This window comes from Fukomys damarensis, unplaced genomic scaffold, assembly GCF_012274545.1.
Source record: "Fukomys damarensis isolate Sample0158 unplaced genomic scaffold, DMR_v1.0_HiC HiC_scaffold_23, whole genome shotgun sequence".
NCBI lineage: Eukaryota > Metazoa > Chordata > Mammalia > Rodentia > Bathyergidae > Fukomys > Fukomys damarensis.
In genome coordinates, this window is record NW_022900935.1 from 2,412,141 (window position 1) to 2,431,357 (window position 19,217).

Consider the following 19,217-nt stretch of genomic DNA (forward strand, 5'->3'; position numbering starts at 1 on the left):
CCGAGGCCGCTCCGTGTGCCACCCATCGAAAGCAAAGATTGCGGTGATGAAATACAATGGAGTCACAGGAAGTTCCCAAAGTGTGTGTCTCTTGCCGTTAGCACCATCCGTAGCCGTCACGCTTTAGATCTAGAAAGCTGCCCCAAAGTCTCCTGCGCTCAGAAGTCTTTAGGAAGGTTACTGGATCGTGGCAGTTGTATACTCACCAGTGGATGGATCCATGGATAAGTTCACGTGCTGTTAGACGTGGGGCCTTGCAGGAAAGGTGTGACACTGGGTGCGCCTCTGGAGAGTCTGTGTCCCCTTCCAGCTCCTCCCTTCCGGCTCTGCTTCCTGAGTACCCAGAAGGGAGCAGCGCTCCTCCTCCTCCGGCCTTCCCACCATGCTGTTTCTTCCTTGGAACCAGCTGACCACGGACTGAACCCCTCCAAACCCTAAACCAAAAAAAAACCTCTCCTTTAGGTTGTGGATATCCAGTATCGATGGGAAACCTGACTCATCCAGCATGATCATTTCATTTCATCTTTATTGCCATCTTCCTTCATCAGCGGGTCTTGTCCTCTCTTCCTCCTGTTCCGTAGAAGAGGTAACAGGGACCTAGAGACAGTTTGAGACTCGGTCCGGCTGGTTGATCACAGAGGTGGAGCCATCAACCAGGGCCCTAGGCTGCTCAGTGAAAGTACGCGGGACTCCTGACTCTTCCATTCCTTAAAGATTGTGCAGTCTGCTTCTTCCCTCTCTTGTTGTGGGAGTCTGAGGCCAGACGGGGAAGAGGACGTACACTAGCGTAGATGGAGAGCCAGCCGGTCTGGCTTTCAAATCTCCTCCATCCCTTGCTAGGCCTTGGGAGTCCCTCCATCTCTCAGCGTCTCTGTCCCTCCCTCTGTAGAAGGGGCTCCCAGGTGGACCCCAGTGACTGTCCTCTCCTCGTAGCCACGCCCTCGGCCACGCTCCTTCCACGTAGTCCCAGCCTAGGGCAGGACTGAGGGCGGTCACTTCTGAAGGCAGAGGGCTGGGTTGCAAAAGACACAATTGCTTCTGTCGAGTTCTCTGTCTCTCTGGCTGCTGCTGCTGGAAGAAGGCGCCCGCCACATCCCGAAACCCCGTAGAAGCCTGCAGGAGGCCCCCGTGAGAACAGCCAGAGAGGAAATGCGTCTGCTGTCACCATGTGGCCGCAAGATTCTCCAGTCCTAGTCAAGCCCTGGCCGGCTGGCAGCTGCCAACTGTGGGAGGCCTGCGCCACTCTGGATTCCCAACCTGTGCAGGCCCCGGGGGTTGAGGGTTTGCTTTAAGGGCCCACAGCACACAGAGAGGTCTCTGGGCCTCTTACAGGCCTGCCATGCGGACTGAGTTCAGGTGAGCACAGAACAGGAAATATCACGAGAGGACGACAGCACATCTTCCTGTCCGTGATCCCCGAGGACACAGGGCCAAGGTGTGATGAGCTCCCAGAACCGGTTCTAAACTTTTGTACCCCCTGGGACTTCGTGACCTTGGCGGACACCTGGAGCTTTGCCAGGTGGCACTTTTGGGGTTGTCGGCTCCAAGTCCCGGGCTGCTGAGGCTACTGCCTATTCTCAGGAGGCTGTCCCTGGCTTCCACCGGGTCCTCAGGTCAGTCTGTGACCCAAACCGTGGAGGCACCCTAGCTATCACTCCTCACAGAAGCCAGGAAATGGAGGCACAGAGAGGTCAGGGGACCTACCCAGGTCGCACAGCGGGCTGTTGCAGAGGCAGGGCTGGAATTCCTGTGTCCTGCTGCGCTCTCTGTTCTGGGCTCGGCGTGTGGTGTGTGGGGTGGGGATCACTAGGCAGAAGCCTCTTGCAGTGGATCCCCTGGCTGGCGGATCTTCACTCCTGCCCCCTGCCTGGACCAGATGGGCAGCACCGTCCTCCCTGGTCTTTCCTGATAGGGTCTTCACACAGGGAATAAGTGGGGTGGGAAATTCTAGCTGAGCAGTCTGCAAAGTTGGAGCAGGGCACCCACCCAGCCTCTGGGATGTCGGGCAGGTTGGAAACAGAGCTGGTGTGGTCCCTTGACAGCTGTCCCTCCTGGCTCCTGTCAGACTCCTCCCACCAGAGCCTACCCAGGAGCGTCAGGCTGAGTTTTCTGGCGAGGTCTGAGGTGCCAAAGTGGGTCCCAGGGGCCTCAGTCCTGGGGTCCAGCACAGACACCTGCCTTGAAAGGGGATCACATGCATCTTCTGGGCTGTTAGCGTAAGGGAAAGAGCGAGGCCTGGCTTTCCACCACATCACACCGGTGCCACGGGTGGGGCCTTAATTTTACAGGAGGTGGAGATAAAGGTCTAGATCACTCGCCCAAGGTTGTTTGGCTTTTTTTTTTCCTCAGTGCTGGGGGGACTGAACTGAGCCTTTACTCCGAGCTACATCCCCAGTCCTTTAAAAACATTTTTCTTCTGAGACAGAGTCTTGCTGAGTCACTCAGTCTGGGCTCCAACTTGCGACCCCACTGCCTCGGTCTCCCAGAGTGCCGGGTCTATACCACATCCAGCTTCGTCTGGCTTTTAAGCGGAGGAGCTGAGATTTAAGCCCAGCGTGTCCCTCCAAGGACCACCCTTCCTATTGGTCTCCTGGGGCCCTGTGCAGCAGCTATGTCCAGGCTGGGGACACGGATGTGGGTGGGAACAGTGAGTGTGTCGCTGTCACCACCGCGGAGCTTTGCGTCTTGGGTGAACCCAAGGGTGATGCGCTGGAGGCTTGGTCGCCGGTCTTGAGTGTGATGGGAGGCGGTGGAGGCTTAGGAGGGCTTCACGGGAGGCGAGCTCACCAGGGGCGGCTCCTGGTTGGGACAGCGACACCCTGGCTCCCTCCTCTTGCTCGTTTGTTTCCCAGTCACCAGGAGATGAGTGGCTTCACTCACCACCCACCCCCTGCCCAGAAACAATGGAGCCAAGTGACCATGGACTGGAGCCTCTGGAACCGTGAGTCAGAATAAACCTTTCCTCCTTATAAGTTAATTACCACAGGCGTTTTGTCACAGCCAAGGAAAGCTGACATGGCCACTATCTTAATGCCACATAAACACACAACTCCCAAATCTCAGATGCTTACAACTGCAAGCAATTATCCCTCTGCTTTTGGTGGCAGGTTGGCTCTTCAACATGGGCCTCACTCGTTTCAGCTCCTTGCCCAGTTTCTAGCCAGGGCCCTTTCACGGCTGGGCAGAAGCATGCGATGTTGCCTAAGGGCCCATCTCGGAACTGGCATCCTGTGGCACAGGTCCTAAGGCAGGTCAAACAGCCAAGCCCCACGCATGGGGTGAGAGGGGAATTGCTAGGATCACCAGCAGTGCAAAGTCCCACTGCACAAGTGCAGATGCCGAACTGGAATGAAGAGGCAGGAGGAAGAGCCAGGGGTCCAGTGGGGTCCACAGTGGGGATATGGACTTGTGACACCACATTCCACCAGGTCTACGAAGCTGTTAATTTCTGTACTGCTGGAAAAGAGCTGCCGATTAAGTGTGGTGCAAAACTTCCCTAGCCCAGTGTATTTCTACTTAATTCTTATGGAAGGAAAGGTTGAATACTAAGGCACAAAAGTGACAGTGGTCCTGATGGTTTCTTCCAGGTTTGGTCTTGCCCAGGCAATGACAACTGTGTCTTAGTGGCCACTGTCCCAGGATAAGGGAGATCTGTCCAAAATTTGATGTAAGAAAAGCAAAAAGCATCGGGGATTTAGCTCAGTGGTTCCACCACCTGCCTTACAAGTGCAAAGATCTAAGTTTGAGCCCTGGTACAAAAAAAAGAAAAAAAAAAAAAAAGCAAAAAGAGCAAGTGATTCATATGTGCTTTTGTTTACTCAAAATATCTATTTGTCTACTGTGTACAGGTAGTGCACAGTGATTAGATATGCAATTTTAAAAATTGAGCTGGGTGTGGCCTGTATGCCTGGAATCCAGGCACTCTGGGAGGCTAAAGCTAGAGGATCCCAGGTTTAAATCCCAGCCTGGGTAACAGCAATTCAGGAGACCCCCTTACTCAAAATAAAAAATAAGAAAAGGGCTGGGATATAGCTCAGGTGAAGTTGAGACTGAGTTTATCCCCAGAAGCCTCCCTCAAATAAACCCCAAAACATGAGGGGGGCTGTTTTGAAATACTGACGTGAAATTTATCTACAATGGAACATGCGATCGTAAGGATTTATTCTCACGGATTTTCACAAATGTGTAAACCTGGACACACCCCTGTCGACTACGGTTGAGTAATTTTGCTTCATTCAGATAGAAATCATGAAATGGCAAAGTGCAGCTCGGCTAGTGACTCCGATGCCGCTGGATGACTCCAGGTCGGGCTGGAAGCTCCTGGCTGACGCGGCCAGCTGCTGCCTTCTGCCTCTGCTAGCTGCCACTGTGAGACGCTGGCTTGTGTCGAGGCCGATGCGAGACTGCTGGGCGCTGGTCTCCGGATCTCTTCAGGGATAACAACCCCCTAATGTTTACTGTGTTTTCTTTTGAAACTGTTGCTTTGTCCACACTAGTCCTGGATTTGCAGGACTTCCCAAGCCCTCACCCCCTGATAAATCGATCAGGAGCAGATTTACGGGGCCATCAGAGCCACCGGAGCCAGTTTCTCATAGGCCCTATGTACAGGAGGGTGTGGGAGACAGGAGAGAAGCGAGATGGGCTGCCGGGTAGAGAGCACACTTGAGAAAGCTCACCTAGACTAACCGAAGAAGAGGAGTGGTATTTATATAGCAGCTGCAAGGCTAGGATTGGTCTAAATGCAGGACTGTGATTGGTTCTAATTCAGGCCTGCTCATTGGTCCAAGTACAGGCCTGTGATTGGTCCAAACTGTGTGCGTGTTGGCGGTCTGCGACTAGTACAGCCTCACCCATCTTGCCGTGGCGTCATGACGGCGAGTCCTTGAGAAGCTGTTTGATTGGCAGCTGTCCCGAGTCCATGAAAAAAGGCAGGCCCAAACCAGGGAGCTAATTCAACCCAGGTAATTGAGGTTTAAAGTGGTCGCCGATGTTAATAATGGGCCCGAATCACTCCCTCCTCGATCTTAGCCACGTTCTTCTCAAAGAGGCAGCAGCAGCATCAGAATGGCAGGAGGGGCTGAGGGAGGGGATTCGGGAGGGTTGGATTTTGGGGGAAGGGGCACCAAGCCGACAGCAGAGCAGTACTTCTGGCCTAATGGCCTGGAGAAGGGGGGTGCTAAATAACGAGGGTGGACACCAGGCAAGATGTCTCACTCCACGGGGGAGAGGGCTCGAGAGCTGTTGGACAAACCAGGGCCCCTCCAGCCCGCGCAAGAGAGCGAGTCAGGGGTTCTCCTCTGGCTTGTCACCACCCCAGTCAAAACAGAGACTCTTTTCTTTTCTTGAGACAGGGTCTCATGATGAGACTGGCCCAGAACTCACTATGTAGCCCAGGCTGGTCTCGAACTCACAGCAGTCCTCCTGCCTCAGCCTCCAGAGTGCTGGGATTACAGGCGTGCGCCACCACGCCCGGCAAGACTATTTTCACTGCCCCGAATATTGCCCTGGACCCCTTCTGGTACAGTGCCCCCTGTGCCCTAGGTGCCTCATTCTGACTTTTGCCAAGGCCGACCGCTTTTCCTGTTCTTGGACTTTCATTTAGAGGGGACGTTGCAGGTGGCGCCATTTGTATCTGGCGTCTTTCCCTCGGCATCATCTCCATAAGACGGATCCACCTCGTCTGACCGGTCACTGGTGAGAGTCACCGATGCTCTCTTCTGCGTTTAGGGCCGTCCGCCCTTCTTGCCTGCTGGGTGAAAAAGGAGCCGGGCCCTTTAAATCTCTCCCCAGCTGGCCTGGCCGCGAGAGGGCGACTCAGACATTTCGCTTGCTTTTCATGCCGGGCGCGGAGCCCTGGGCCCCCACCCCAGCAGGCCCCAAAGGTGTGGGGTGCACTTCTGGGAGCTCCGGTCCTCATCGGCTCTGCCTTGGGGAGAGGACTCTCCCGAGGGGTCCTACTGTGGGGCGTCCTGCCTTGAGCTAGGGGTTTGTGTTTTAGTCGTAGGGCGAGGACCCCTTCTTGGGGGACATCAAACAGCCCACGTGGGGCGTCCCCGTTGGGTGTCGGTCAGCTCCGAGTGCGGGCTTGGTCTCAGCCCCCGTCTGTGACTTCTTCGGGGCTTCCCCTCAGGCTGAGAAAGGGGTTGTCTCTTCTTCCTCTGCCTCAGACTTTGGGGCTCTTTTTGGAATTCTGTCTTGGCCCTGGAGTGGAGGCTTTTTCTAGGGAGCTCTGCCTCAGGCCTGGGGCTTCCTTCCTCCTTGGAGACTGTTTCACTGGGGGGGTTGGAGCCTACCAAAGCCCTCCAGGACCCTTTTCTCCGGGGGCGCTGTCTGTGATCTGGGGGAGTTCCTCCAGCACCCACCAAGCCCTGCCTGGGGGGGTCTCAGGCTCCGTGGCAGCCCTGGCGAGGGTCTTCCTCGGGGGTCTCTGCCGTGCCTCTGAGGGGTTGCTCTTACTGCTAATTGGTGTCCGCTGTATTCCTTGCTAGTTAATGCCTTGTGAACTCAGTCGCCTACTCTAGGTTGCTAAGCTGTCCTACGAAACCAACCCGTTGAAATGGCTGTGTGGGTTCCTTGTCTTGACGGGCCCCACATGATACAGAATTGGTGTCAGGTGTAATGCCAGGGGTCGGACCCGCAGGTGGCAGGCGGTGACAGGTTTCCTGGTGACTTGGGCTTGGCTTTGGGTGCCAATACCCGGAGGTAGGCAGTGACCTTACAAGTTCCTCTGCCCCCCGTGGCCGATCAGGCTGCACGTGGTTGTGTAATGTTGATGGTAAGGACTGGGCAGTGGGGGGTGGGTGGGATCTTCAGAGGGCTCTGGAGCACTTCTGGAGAGCAAGCGACAAGCCCGAGTGAGTCCCTTACCTCTTCCTCAAGCCGTGATGAGAGAACCTGGGGCTCCCAGCATGGGCCTCACAGAATCTCTCCTATCTCGCAGCCACAGGGCTGGTATTGCTGAAAATCAAGCACGGACTTTAATTGTGCTGGTTGCTAAATTACAAGGACAATCAGACTCTTATCTTGACAAGTTTCCTGTGTGAAAAGTAGGGCATTGAAAGGGACAGAACAGGGTCCTGGCCTGTGGAGCGGGGACGTCTGTTGGATTCAGATAAAACTGGCGGTCTGAAACCCCGTGTTGCCCTGAACATCCCTTCTCAGTGGAGGGACCTTGACCTCTAGGGCTTGAAGAGGCTTCATTCCTCTTGTAAAACCTGCGATCAAGCCAGGAGTGGTGGTCTGTGTCTGTAATCCCAGCACTCTGGGAGGCTGAGGCAGGAGAACAGCAACTTTGAGTCCAGACTGAGCAACTTATCAAGACCCTGTCTCAAAATAATAAAAAAAAAACTATAAAAAAAAAGGGTTGGGGCTGGAGCTCAGTGAAAGGCCCCAAACAAGCCTGTGAGTGTCTCAGCTGGATGTGCGCCTCGCAGGATGACCGGGGCCCCTCACTTCCACAGGGTCACTTGTCCTCGCTGGGGTCTGAGCACATCCACAGTGACAGGTGCACACCAGGACCTGGGATGGAGCCGTGAGGAATTCTGCAGACGCTCATCAGCCAGACACTGGGTGATGTGTGTATGTGTGGGGTTTTCTAAGGGTCTCAGATCGAGGAGGGCCGAGTACAGCACCAGACTGCTGAATTCACTGACAAGGGCGCCCCCACCAGAGGGCACGGGCTTGATTATCATGAGCACCTGCAGCCGGTTGTGGCTGGAACAGCTGACTTGGTTTGCTGATTAAACCGGGATGTGACCGTGGCCAACAGCTGGACTTGACGTGAAGAGAGAATCCAAGGCCGGGGAGACGGGGATTTGGACGGCGTGTGTCGTGCGCGGTCTCTTCTCCCCCACACCTGCAGGGCGCCACTTGAGGGAGCGGAGACAGACACTGAGCAAGCCACCGGTGTGGGAGAAGCTTCACCTGCAAACGCCTTGTGGCGGTAGAGGTCACCTCCACCGGCATGGGGCCCCCTGTCTCCATAGAGACGGGACCCCGAGAAGAGCGGGGCAGGCGCATTTGCCGGAGAGGGCAGCAAGAGTGCGCAGACCAGCAGAGTGCGGATCCCTGGGGATCGTCAGCGGTGGCCGGAGGGACAGTCACTCCTGGGTGCCCGTGGGTGTGGGTGCCCGGGCCTCGAGTGGATGCCAACATCCTCGGATGCCCAAGCCCCTCATAGACAGTGTGTGTGTGTGTGTGTGTGTGTGTGTGTGTGACCTGCACACAATCTCTTGGAATACATTAAGTCCTGCCTAGATTACTATTTATAGCTAATACTCCGTGAATGCGGTGTAAATACCAGTGACGCTCCAGTGTTGGGGGAAAGTGAGGAGGAAGAGAGGCGGTAGACGGGTAGGGACATGATTTTTTTCCTAGAGTAGTGCCCCCCGCAGTACCGGGGATTGAACGCAGGCCCTTGGCACTGAGCTACACCCCCACCCCTTTTTATTTTTATTTTGGGACAAGGTCTGGCTAAGCCACTGTGGTAGGTTGCCCAGGCTGGGCTTGACCTTGTTGCCCTCTTGCCCCAGCCTCCCAGAGTGCCAGGATTGCAAATCTTTGAAACTCCACGTCACAGCCGAGCAACGGCACATCTCACGGCATTGTGACTTTGAGTCCGAAGCATAAGCAGTACGGTTGGTGGTGACTTCTGGGTTTGTGTCCCTGTTTCACACGAGGGTGAGAGTTTTCTGGTGAGAAGGGTAGCTGCGTGTTAGGTAGACGCGTGGAGCTGTGTTTCTGTGCAGGAGTTGTGCAGGACGGTCCGCAGGGAAGCTGAGCAGTCAAAGTGGTAGAGGCTGAGGGTTATTATCCAAGGCTGTCCTTAAGCTGCAGCCACTCCTTCCTTCTTGGCTGCTTTGGGAAAAAGGAGCTGGGCCCTTTAGATTTCTCCCCAGCCAGCGTCAGGCTGGATTGGCCACTAGAGGGCGCTGCTCGCAGGTCACGGGGTGCGGGGCGCGCACTGGCAGTTTGGCAGTGGAACCCTCCCGGGGGCAGCCGCGAGGGATCTCGCTGGCAGATTTCCAGTAAGGATCCCTGTGTTGCACACCCCCTTACCCTGCGGAGAGTTGGAGCCACTCCCCCTTGCTGGTCTGATTGGCAGCGCCTGGGGTGTGGGGGACACTGCCCTGGGGGCCCCCCTCCCTGGGCTCTCTGCCAGCCTGGGTAGGGGGGTCCTGGGGGCTCTTCTTTAGGGCTGGTGTCAGCCACTGGTGGGGGCCGTCTGAGCACCCCGTTGCCTCAGATTCAGGCTCCTAGGATACTGGTAGCCAGCCTTGGAGAGGCCTGTCTCAGGCCGCGGGCACAGTAGTCAGTTATATAAATAACAAAGACACCGTACTCTTTTTTTTTTTTCCTTGCAGGGCTAGGGATTGAACCCAGGGCCTTTGCACAGAGCTACAGCCTCAGTTCTTAATTTTTAAGAAAAAAATTTAGAATTTAAAATGTTGGGAACAGAGATGGCATTTACTTTTTCTGTTTTTTTCTCCTTTTTGTCAGTGTATTTTGCAATACACAATAAATATATTCATGGTGGGAATTGTTGCACACACGTGTCACATCTTGGCACTCTGTATAACCCTTCCCATTCTGTCCCTCCTCCCTCCCCCTTCTTCGTATAGTGACACAGGGTCTCACTGAGTTGCTCAATTGCCCTGGCTGGGCTGGAACTTGCAGCTCTCCTGCCTCAGCCTCTCGGATGTTGATTAACAGGCATGTGGCACCGTGCCTGGTTCTAGCCCTTTTTAAAAAATTTGAGACAGGGTCTCACAAAGTTGTCCAGGGTGGGCTTGAATTTGGAATCCTCCTGTCTCAGCCTCCCAGAGCGCTGGGATAATAGGTATGAGTCACTGCACCTAGCTAAAAATATTTTTGTTCTAAACTGGGCGTGAACATTGCACAGGCTGCAGGCTGGCTGGGTCTGTGTGCTGCACCCCCCTTTCCACGTCCCTGGGTGGGCTCCCCTCTGGAAGGGGCGCAGGGCGGGCACAGGTCTCAGCTTGCATCTCGGTTTTTACTCTGCTGCTTCCACTTGGGGCTGTTCGGGCCGCCTGCCCTGCGGGCTCTTGGATTGAGGCCCATGATGGCGCCCTCTGGAGGCCGGGCTGATGGGAGCGCGCCTGGCGGTGAGGTTTCAGAGTGGCCCTGAGGGGGCTGCTTTCACCTCGGGGGTGGATCGGATGGGAAGTGAGAGGGCGCCAGCCTTGTGCACTGGGAGGGGAGACGCCCCTTCCTGTTCCCCAGGTCGGGGGCAGCTCGGCCCAGCAATGCTGGGCTCCTCCCACACCCCAGTCCATGGGAGGGGAAGTTTGGCGAGGACCCGCTGGTACCGGCAGGACTGCTTGGGATGGTGCCTGTGGCACCCTTGGCACAGGGCTGGCATGAAGAGGGTGGCAGCGGATGCCAGCCAGCATGGTGGTTACCAGGCACCGAAGCCCGGGCCCGCCCCGTCACTCGCCAGCAGAGTCTGCGCACTTAGACCCCGGGGGACTGGCAGGGATGCCAGTGTCGTGCCCAGACCGCCTCTGGACCCGGAAAGCAGGGCACGGCTTCCACTGCTCTCAGCGCTTGGCACTTCCTGTTGCTCCCGCGGCTTCCATCTGCGGAGTGGGCCTTTGCGGTGGTCCTGGCTTTTTGCCTGGTCCCTCACAGTCTCCTTGGCGGGCACCCTGCCGGTCCAAGCCCCTAGCTGCCGCACCCCGCCAAGTCAAGCCGCCGTGATTAGTCAAATAAAATCCCCATCTGTTGAGGAATTTCCGAGAGTTATTATGGCCATAAAACCGATCAGAAGAGAAGGATGGATCCGAGGGGTAAAAGCCTCCAATTACGCACAGCAGTGACTTTTAAATAAGGTTGCACGTGTCCTTATGGGGGTGCGGTCCCCGTGGACATCTGTGCCCAGGAAGTGGCTGGGATGATGGGGGTGGGGCTCGGCTGCGAGCAGGAAGAGGGAAGGGGCAGTGGGATGTGCGCCTCGTGGGCTGCAGGCAGGGAGCGTGGGTGTCTGGGTCTTTTGCTTCCCTCCCTGTTCCTGAGGCCTGAGCCTAGTCCTGGCCTCTGCCCGGCCCACCCATGTCACCTCCTGGGTCTCTAGAGCTCATCCTCAGAATGGGACAGCCCAGCCCATCCCTGAAGGAGGCTTTTAGGAATACGGCCCAGCCTTGGTCGGCTTTATTTAGTTGCTTTTGTGCTGATGGGAGATGGAATCCAGGGCCTCACACACGTTGGGCGCATGCTTTACCAGAGCTCCAACCCAGACCTTTTAAAAACATTTTGAGGTAGGGTCTTGCTAAGTTGCCCAGGCTGGCCTCCACTCTTGCTTCAGCCCCCCAAGTGGCTGGGATCCTGGATGTGTGCCCCGCACCCAGCCACACAGCTCTTGCTACACGACTTTCCCGGTGCTGCCGTGGGTGGTGCCTGGCTCTCGGGTGCTCGGCCTTCTGGGGGACATGGCTTCCACAGTCCGCCCCTTTACTTTACCCTCCTCGCTGCTGAGAGCAGGGCTGCACTTGGGGGAAGCACATAGGCTCCTTGGCCCCGCTGGCCTCATGACCGGTCCTTTGAGAGCTGCCGCTGTGTCAGGGGCCGTGAGTCCAGGCTGTCCGGCCCTGCTGGCTCCTGGTGGGAAACTCTCATCCTGGCTCCTTCCTCCTGTCCAGTGGCTCCGGGGTGATCAGGCGCCGTGCCTGAGGTCTCTGCCCCTGACTGCAGAGCCCAGGGCACTGGCCGAGGCTGAGGTCAGTGCGTGTGGTAGGAGGCACTGACCTGGCCTTCTGCCTTCGTGTCTCTTGGACCCGATTTGAGCCCTCGGGCTCCCAGCTCTGCCGCTGGCTGCTGGACCCCTGGGAACTCAGTTTCCCCATGTCAGTGGGGATCACGAGGCTGCTTTGCAGGTCTGGGAACAGTGAAATAAGGAAGAGGGAGAGGGGGCCCTGGCCAGAGCAGGACCCTTTAGGGCCAGGCTCAGAGTAGGGGCCAGGCGAGGGTGCGGTGCCACCTCACTGTGTAGGAGGAGGCCGTGCCCGTATGTGTGGAGGCCTTTGGGGAGGGGGCGCCCCAGATCTGGGTGAGCCCCTCCCCTGGAGGGGACGAAGAGCCTGATGGTAGGCACCCGGGAGGACCTGTCCCTTCGGGTCTGTAGACACCGGGGCTGTAGAACGGTGGGGGCTGCTGGGACAGGGGTCTGCGGCGCTGGCTTCGCTCCTGCCTGGCCTCTGGAGTGGCAGTGCGAGGGGCTTTGGCCTGAGGCCCAGCCCTGGTCCAGGCCGGTGCTCCCTGTCCATCCCCTTCCCCCTCCCCCTCCCCCTTCAAGACGGCGACGCTGACTCGTTGCTCTTGTTTTATGTGTGAGGAGTGGGCTTAGGGGTGGGGAGAGAGGGTGCAGGTGTGGGAGGCCTCAGGCCTCAAGCTTGGACTTCCTGTCAGCACAAATGATGCAACTCTAAGTTGTTGCTAGTGCGCTTGGAGGGCGCCCGGTGCCAGCTGGAGCCTGGGGCGGCAGGGAGACAGATTAGACCTGCAGACTGACCGGAACCGGAGGGAAGTCTCGTAGTGGCCTCTGTGACTTCTCTGCAGGAAAGTGTCACACCGTGTGTGGGGTGGGAGCAGTGGACGTGGCCTTCAGGAGCCCCCCAGTCGCATTCGCACCTGCCGTCCCAAGCTCAGCCGGAGCTGGCCCCTGATCCCCCTGCCTGGCCCCAGGGACATCAGGACCCCCTGACCTGGCAGCGGCTCTGTGCTTTCTCGGTGCCTGACGTCACCCCCACGCTTCCTCACTGCAGCCACAGGATGGAGGACCCTGCCCTCGCCCCGGGCCCCCAGGGCCTCCACCCTGAGTCTGACGTGATGGTGTTGGGGTTGGTGGAATGGGCTGGCTCGGCTCCTCCTTCTCGTGCCTTAGGAGCCTGAGGTCCCCTCCGTAGTGAGTTCCCAGAACTCTTGGGCCGGGGCTCATGACCTGGTCAGTCTGAGCTTCAGTTCCCCATTTTCTAAATGGGGATGATGGCCTGACCAGGTTAAAGTGTTCATCTAGGGTTTTCTGTCGTGACAGTCATCCATCTGTTTACTGTGGTGCTAGGTTGTGGACCTAGGACCTTTGCACTAAGGTACATCTGCAAGATATTTTTTAGTTTGAAATGTCTTGCTGAGTTGCCGATGGGGATGGGACTTGTGACCCTCCCGTCTGAGCTTTCCGAAGCACTGGGATCACCTGAGCAGAACCCTCTGGCCGCCCCGGTCTTGGAGCGCAGCTGTGCCCCAGGTCCCGGCCCGCAGGGTGGCCTTGGGTATCACCAAGTGATCCTCCGTCCTGAGGGTCCCATGTCTTTCCCCGAGACGCTGGGTCTTCCATCCCCATGGGCTTTGTAGTTTAACAGCATTAACTTTGACCCTGAATTTCCTTTGTTGGCCAAAGAAAAGAAGTAGGCTCCTCGGGTAGGTCACCGTTTGTTGCGTGTCTGGGCCAGCAGGTGACCAGTACCTGGTCCCGCCCACAGACTGCTTATACCAGTGCTGTGATGGAGCCAGCCCTGGGGTCATGGGACCCCCAAGGGCCGGGGAGCAGCCGAGGAGGCGGTGCCGAGTGGGTCTCTAAACACAGACACGCGGGGCAGGGTGAGGAGGGTGGGCCGGAAGCCCAGGGACCCCGAGGCTGCAGTGATTGAGCCTCGATGTCGCCGAGGGTCCGAGACGGGTGGGCACAGTGAGCCTCGGGGCAGAAGCACCAAGTCCCGCAGGCCTGGTGCCAGGGCCAAGAGGAAGCTGGGGGCAGCGTGACCAGGACTTGCTCTTTCCTTTTGTCTTTCTGGCCCAGTCGTCTTCAGCCAGGAGCAGTTGTGTCCCTAGAGGACATTTGACAGTGCTGGTGATGGTTCGGGGATGGGGTGGGGTGGGTGCTGTAGTCATCTGGACCGAAGAGACCAGGGGTGTCCCTCAGCGTCCTGCAGCACACAGGACGGTCCCCGCTGCAGAGAGTGACCCGGGGTCAGCATTGCTCAGGCCGAGAGCCCGTCTGGCCCCACTAGTACCTACGTGATATGATCACAATACACGGTGGATGTTTGAATTAAATCGACGGCGAAAAGCACGTTACCATCAGGGCCCCTCCAACTGCAGCCCTCACTTCGGACGCACTCGGCCCACTGCTGTCGCCACCTCTGAAGCAGCTCCTGAAGAGCTGTTTCGTGGGTGTCGGTAGACGCTGCTGCTGGGCACCATCCCGCAGAAACGGCAGCCTCGCAAAACGGCACGCTGGGTCTCATCCACCTTGTTTGCGTGGTCTGGTACTGTGTGGCTTCTGGCCGTTCCCCCAAAGCCAAAACGACCACGAAAAGCAAATGTTTTAAATCTGTTCGGGACCCTGAGGTGGCCGGGACAGCATAATGAGAGAAGACGCTCATGAGAGAGGGCTGCCAGGGCTGCTCCGGAAAACGGCCAGGATGGAGGGAGGAGTGCGTTCAGAACCGGGGGGTGGGACTTACAGGGGAACGCGTGGCAGTGTCCTTTCCTCTCATACATGTTTAAAAATGTGAACATTGACCGTATTTTCCATCGCACCTCGTAGTTGGCATGCAGCGAGAGCTGAGCATCTGGGGTTCAGCCGAGGGGCTGGTACTGAATCCATCCTCATACTCGGGAGTGGCCTTCTTTTGGCCCGGTGTTCTTCCCGATGCTGTTTTGCGGGGTCGGGCGCATCATAGTGGTGACACGGGCAGACTACAGCCCTTGCAGTGTGTACTGGGGCCGCAGTGGCCTGGGAGTCCCCTCCCCAGGGCCCCATCCCAAAGTGCATGTCCAGCCTTCTCCTTATGTCCCCACGTGCTGCTGACAATGCCAGCCCTGCTTGGTGTTCAGGCCCACGGTGGCCCAAGAGTCTGGGTTTTCACGGCAGAACATTTCTTTTAAAAAGTGCCACTTGTCTTGAGGCCCTCGTTCTAGCCCCGTCCTCCTGCTCCCTGGGGGAGACCGACGTGTTGATAAACCAGTCACCTCTCCCTCTCCCTATCCACCCACAGCTCCAGAAGGCACTGGACTCAGCGTCTTGCGCCTGGGGTGGGGACTGGCTGCCGCAGGTCAGAAGTCGGGATCCCTGAGGAAGAGCCACTTTCCTGAGACTTCCGCTGCTGTGTTGCTGACCAGAGCCTGGACACCAGGGCCGCCGAGCTCTGCTCCAGTCTAGCGCGTGGTCACTGGTTTGGGACTGGTCTGACCACCACCCTGTCCTGAGGATGGTGCTCCAGTCCGCTCACTGCCCGGGCCCGGCCATCTCTCTGCCTCTCTCCGTCAGTCTCCTTGTTTTGATAGAGACGTGATGTGTGCCGGGCCTGAGTACGCTCAGTCCTCAGCCTCCCCGGGGACTGACATGCTCCGATTTCCCCATTTACAGGTGTGGCAGGCGACACCTGTCACTGTGTCCTGGGCGAGGAGCGCTGCTCTTTCCTGAACTTCGGGTACAGCATGCTGACCATCCTACTCCCACCTCCAGCACCTCTGTCTGCGCCCCTGCTGTGGAACGGTCCCCACTGGGGTGCGGGGGCTTTCACACATTCACGGTTAGATGCTCTCGGGAGCGCTGTGAAATAGGTGCGGGTTTTCACCCTTGACAGATGGGGAAACTGAGGCCCGAGAGAGGAGCTGAGTTCGCAGGGCTGGCCTTTTGCTGTGTCTTGGCTCTCAGCTCAGGGTCGCCCTCGCCAGAGAAGTCAGCCCTGAGCCCTGAGCCCTGAGCCCTGAGCCCTGATGCGGCCCAGTTGCAGGTTGTTGACCTTGGGCACATGATCAGCTCTCTGCGGTCACGATCTGTCCCTGCCCCTGGAGTGCAGGGTCTCAGGATGATGTCTGCTTACCCATTAGGCTTTCCTGTTTGCTTTGCCCGTGAGCCACTGGTGTCACGGCCCTGGGGCCCAGCGTGAGGCGGAGGTCCCCGGAGGCCTCCCTCAGCTCCCTGGGAGTTCAGTCTCACCCCAGGTTTCAGCTCAGCCACAGTTCAGGCAGCCAGCCCTCGGTGTGTGCGGTAATGACTGTCATTTCCCGAGTAACCCTCGGCTCTCGCGCGATATTGTGACGGGGATGTAAGGAGCGGTGACACCCCAGCCCCTGTAATTGCAGCTTTGAAAGCACTGCCACCACCTCCGGGGGAAGAGGGGCTTCACGGCGTGTGCTGGCGGTGTCACCTCTGAACTCGGCTTTCCACGTCCTAGCTGCTTTGTGAGTGGAATGGTGACTCACGGAGGTGCCCGTGGGCTCACCCCCTGCACCTCCAAAGTTGTGTGCACAGCTCGGTCGATTTCGGCTGGGACTGCTGCTGCCTGACGAGCCTGGGTCCCCCGTCACTTCATCTGTGGCCCTCTGTTGAGTGCCCATCACAGGGATGCCCTGGTGCTTCTGCAGGGGGCTGACGTGTTGCAGAACAGCAGTGACAGCGAGCTCTGTCCCCCGGGCGCTGACGCCAGGCGCCATCTTCATTGCCTTGGGCGTTGGCACATTGAGCCCGCTCGCTGCCTGCTGTGGGCTCTGTTAACGTCCCTGCCTCAGTGGAGGGAGGCTGAGGCCTAGAGAGGCCTGCAAACCCCGGGACAGGGGGCAGGAGGGCGCAGAGCCAGAACCGGAGCCCGGGCGCCCTCCAGAGGCCGGGCTTTGACCGTCCATGGGGCTTGGCCCCGAAGCCAGCATTCCTGGGGTGTGGTGTGGCTTCTCTCTGGGGTGTTCATTTGTTCCCTCTTTCAGGGAGGGTGGTGAGAGGCGAGGCGGGAACAGTGACAGCGGGCGGTGCTGGGTGCTGTGGTCTGACTTCCGCTGAGGGCACACTGAGCTGGGGCGGCGACTTCCCTGTGGACGCGGGCGTGAGGGTGCTGCCCCTCGGAGATTCCAGGCGCCCGTTCCCGCTCCCTCTCCTCCCCGCCGACTCCTGTGCTTTCTCTGGTCACAGCCAAGGCTGTCCCTGCACCCCCGGGACCAGAGTGTGGTCTCTTCTGTGTCCACAGCTCCCAGTGCCGCTGTTTTGTGGCCCTCTTGTCGGTGCGTCTCTGTCAAGGGGTAGAAGCCTTTGCTTTTTGGATACTGAATGAAGATCCACGTACTGCATTTATCCTACTTAGGTGCTCAGTGTTTTTGAATCTGCAAAAATACCTCTTTGTATGTAAACTGTTCAATTACATGTCATCGACACCTCTATTTATTTATTTCAAATGAGAGGCAGCCTCCTCCTGCCCCCAGCTTCTCAGATCTACTCCTGCTGCTCAAGGAGGGGAGGGATTAAGCAGTGTTGTGAAGCCCAGGCAGTCTGGCTTTTTCTTGGAGGCAGAAGGCCCAGCTTCTCTGGCTACACTGAAGGGGTGCTCATGTGTCCCCACCCCGAGGGCGCTAGGTGTCTGAGGATGGCTGAGATGTGGGGATTCGGAATCGGCCAGGGCTCTCGCTGTGCAGGCCCCCAGACTGGCTCCTGCCCCTGCAGCAGAGAAGGAGCTGATCAGAGGAGGCGGGGTGGGGATGGCGTCCAGCTAGCTCAGGGCTTCAAGGCCCTCTGGGGACCCCGTAGGATGGCGGTGCCAGCCAGCTTGTAAGGGTCTGGCAGGCTTGGAGGTCCACGTCCTGGGAGAAAGGACACCTGGCCCTGGTACCCGTGCCCACCTGGTGATGGGCTCGGGGCCTTCTGACCCACGATCTTGCTGGGACTATGCTTGGGGGACGATCATGCCAGGAAAGGAACTTGGGGCTGCTGGCATAAAAATAAGAGGGAAACAGTCGCTTTGCTACAAGTTCTTGGGCCCCCCCAAAGCGTCTCAGAGATGTGCAGGGTGCAGCCTGGACGCGCATGGTGCTGAGGCCAGAGTCTCTCCAGATGGAACGGTAGGCACAGGGCACCCCAACACGGGAGCCGAGGCGTGCAGGGAGGTTGCTGGCCTTGTGGACCCTGGGTAGGAAGAGCGGGAGGGGCCGAGCGTGGCTTCCTGCAGGACAGAGGCCCAGGGTGGGTCAGTGGCAGCGAGGAGCCAGTTTGACCTGGGGCTGTGGGCTGGAGGGTGACGTGCGGCGGGGCAGAGCACGGTGGACGGGAAACAGGCCCGGGTGTGCAGCCCCTGCCGTGTGTCTGATGCCGGCCTGAGTGCTTCGCTGTTGCTGTTGGCCACTCGGTGCTTCAGGTACTGCTCTTGCACAGGTGAAGGACGGGAGCTCAGAGGGGCTGCGTGTCTTGGCCATGGTTACACAGCACGCAAGTAGCAGAGAAGGGTCTGGAAGCAGACCTGGCCTCCGCTGTCCCTTCCTCTGAGGTCGGAATCCTCGGCGGTGAAGTCGCACCTGCTGGCCTGTCCTGGTTGGTTGTCCCGAGTCCTGTCCCTTGGCCTTTCCTATGTTCTTGGTCCTGGGCATGGCCGGGCATGGACGGGGTGGTGGCGGATGGAGAGGGTCTGAGGACACGTTCTCCTTCTTGTCCCTGCAGAGCCTCTTGTCCTCCCTCCCTCCCTCTCCACGAGGAGCTGGAACAAAGCTGGCAAAATTGGAGTCAGCAGAAAAATCTAATTTTCACCTTGGACATGTTGTAGCTGACAGATACTAACCCGGCTTCCAGGTGCGCCTTCCAGGTCTGCGCCGCCTCCTTCCTGGGCATCGGGAGGTGAGCTGTGGCCTGGACGCGGTGTCCGTGTAGGTGGGAGTGTCCAGGCCACCGCGGGCCTCAGCCTGCCATCCAGTGCAGTGGGTGTGGCGGGGTCCAGGGCTCACCTACTCTCGAGGCCTCAGGGAAGGCAGAAATCTGAATTATGCTCTAAAATGGAAAAGTTAGCAACATATTTAAGAATGTTGGGGAGACCACGGAGCCAATGAGAGCAGCTGCAGGGCCCAAACTTGCTTGCGGTCCATGGGGCAGCAGGCCTGGACTGGGTTATTTGGGTCTCTTCCAGCTGGGTGAGATAGGACTACATTTAATATGCATATAAATAAAGATCAAGTGTTTGCCTCCGAGATATATTGATTTGCATTTATCGATGAGGCCTCTGGTTTACACAGTGCAGCTAAACTCAGAGTTAATAATGGGGCGGGAGCTTCTCTGACAAATTTTAATCACAGATTAGGAACCTGTGTGCCCTGCCTCTCCCGCTGGATCACTTCTGCCTTCTCCAGTCTGCCTTTAATCTTTCCTGCTGCAGGCTTAGCCTAGCCTGGTTTCCATGGAAACAGAGGATGCCACCCCTGCAGAAGGGGGGAGAGAGAGAGAGCGCGCA

The 19,217-nt window shown here is 57.9% G+C and overlaps 1 protein-coding gene across 3 annotated transcripts in view; it reads left to right on the top strand.

The window, feature by feature from the left end:
• Positions 1–4,834: 4,834 nt before the first annotated feature.
• Actl8 (actin like 8) overlaps positions 4,835–19,217 on the top strand; it is a 55,077-nt gene continuing 40,694 nt past the window's right edge. For all 3 annotated transcript variants that reach the window (XM_010614197.1, XM_010614198.1, XM_010614199.1), the window contains exon 1: positions 4,835–4,961. The gene's annotated coding sequence lies outside the window, so the exon portion shown is untranslated. The remainder of the gene's footprint in view (positions 4,962–19,217) is intronic.